The sequence below is a fragment of the Suricata suricatta genome, chromosome 16 (assembly GCF_006229205.1).
Source record: "Suricata suricatta isolate VVHF042 chromosome 16, meerkat_22Aug2017_6uvM2_HiC, whole genome shotgun sequence".
In the NCBI taxonomy this organism is placed as follows: domain Eukaryota; kingdom Metazoa; phylum Chordata; class Mammalia; order Carnivora; family Herpestidae; genus Suricata; species Suricata suricatta.
Genome location: NC_043715.1, coordinates 54,201,666 through 54,203,995, shown reverse-complemented (window position 1 = coordinate 54,203,995; position 2,330 = coordinate 54,201,666). Strand labels below are relative to the sequence as shown.

The window sequence follows — 2,330 nt, the reverse complement described above, 5'->3', positions numbered from 1 at the left end:
GACATGTATTTAATTCTGTTTACTGCTTCTTATTCCCTGAGCTGCATAGTAATCATTTTGTGCATTAAATTGTTGTGTTGATGTGGTCAGAACTTGGTACATAGAATTCATTTATTTTTAGAAACTAATTTTGTTTGTTAAATACATATAGAAATCTTTAATAGCTTTTTAACAAAATAGAACCAGCTTTCCCTAAAATAAATAAATAAATAAATTGATATGGTTACATATCATACCAATAATGTCAATTCAACAAAAGGATAGATTTTTGGTAAATATTTATCCATCCCACAATAAGCATCTAAATACAAATCAACTATTAACCTACAAGAACAGAGAAAAAGACAGGAGTACAGTAGTAAGGGATTTCAATAGCGCACTTTCTCAGAATGAATAGATTATCTAGACAGCAAATCAGTAAGGAAATAGACTTCAGTTCCATCAAGTAGGTGGTCTTACACCATTCCATCCAACACCTGCAGTAAACATTCTTCTCATGTGCTCATGGAACATTCTCTAGTATCTACTATATGTTGGGGCACAAAATCAATCTTAATAAATTTAAGATTGAAATCCTATCAAGCAGAGTGCCTGGGTGGCACACAAGTGTCCAACTCTTGACTTTAGCTCAGCTCATGAGTTCTCACAGTTCTTGGGTTTGGGCCCCACATCAGACTCCACAAACACAGTGTGGAGGCTGTTTGCGATTCTCTTTCTGCCCCTCCCCTGCTTGTATGGTCTCTTTCTGTTTCTGACTCTCTCTCAAAAGAAACGAAATTAAAAAAAATCCTATCAAGTATCTTTTCTAACCACAATGGCATAAAACTAGAAGTCAATTAGAAGTACAAACAAAAAACATTTCAAGTATGTGAGAATTAAGCAAAATGCAACATTCATAAAAACCAAGACATGAAAATAATTTGTGTCCACTGTCAAACGAGTAGAAATATGGTGTGTATATACAGTATATGTTGGCTATAATCAACAATACTGGATTGCCTTTTTGAAAAATGTAAAAGGAGTAGCTTCTAAAACTTCTGGTCACACCCAAGAAAATTATAACTGTGAGGGATGTTAACTAGATCTACTGTAAATACTGAGCAATACATACGTGTATCAAATCCTTAAGTTGTACACCTTATTCTAGTATAATAGGTCACTTATCTCTGAGTACAAATGGGGGAAAAACTTAAATAAGCAGATTGGTGGCTGTGCATACATGAGGATAAAAGAATGAGGGTGGTGATCCAGAAGATATAGGTTTCATGAAACCCTCATTTTTAACCGCACAAGACCCTGAACAGAAAGTAAAGCTAAGTCCACTGAAATTTCACAGTTACTAACAAACAATTGTGTTTTTATTCGTTCCTAGATACATGATGATTGGTTATGGTAGTGATAGAAAATAACTACAGTAGGTATATCATCAATTTTAATATAAAAATTATAATCCATATGCTTATAAAATATTTAAATAAAGCAAAAAGAACGATTAATTTCTGCCAATCAACAATAGTTTGATCTTCGGACATAACCATTTTCCAAGTAGAGGTGGATCCTCCCTCTTATGCAAATTCAGAGTGTATGTGAACTTGCAGTTGAAATTGTGTAACACATAGGTGCTAAAATATCTTGTGTTTGGTTCAAAGTTTATGTACATATTGTCACAAACTTGTTCTCAATCAAGTTGCTTTTCTTCGTTTTTAAATTTTCTTAATGTTTTTTAAAATTTATTTTTGAAAGACAGAAGAGACAGCATGAGCAGGGAGGGTCAGAAAGAGAGGGAGACACAGAAACCGAAGCAGGCTCCAGGCTCTGAGCTAGCTGTCAGCACAGAGCCCGATGTGGGGCTTGAACCCACGAACTGTGAGATCATGACCTGAGCTGAAGCCAGACGCTTAACCGACTGAGCCATCCAGGCGCCCCTCATGTTGCTTTTCTTAATCAGTGCTACTTGAAGGTGGTATTTACACACCAGTAGAAATGGATCTCACAAAAACACGTCATACACCACAGTAATTGTTCAGAAACAGTCCTTGTTCAGTTTCTTGTTTATAAGCTTCCATAGTTGAATACATCGGTCTCTTGCTTTCACACGCATCATGAAATGTGATCTTTGATGTGTACACAAGTGACTTACCTGGGTGGTTTGGGAGACGAAACTGTTGCATCATCAGGAGTGTGCATTTTTACAGTGGGTGGACTATTTCTAAATTTCCCTTGCTAATAGATTTAAAACAAACACAACATAATATCCTACCAACTGGGTTTCCACTGTTAAGTTAAATAGGGAAGCCATAGCCTGAGGTGGCTCTAATGCCACCAAAGCC

The 2,330-nt window shown here is 36.1% G+C and overlaps 2 protein-coding genes across 2 annotated transcripts in view; one reads left to right on the top strand and one right to left on the bottom strand.

Annotated features, from left to right (window-relative positions):
• The window catches only part of LOC115281187 (zinc finger protein 345-like), a 486,358-nt gene that overhangs the window by 282,125 nt on the left and 201,903 nt on the right, over positions 1 to 2,330 (bottom strand).
• The window catches only part of LOC115281205 (putative protein ZNF720), a 111,904-nt gene that overhangs the window by 70,355 nt on the left and 39,219 nt on the right, over positions 1 to 2,330 (top strand). The gene's annotated exons all lie outside the window — the stretch shown is intronic.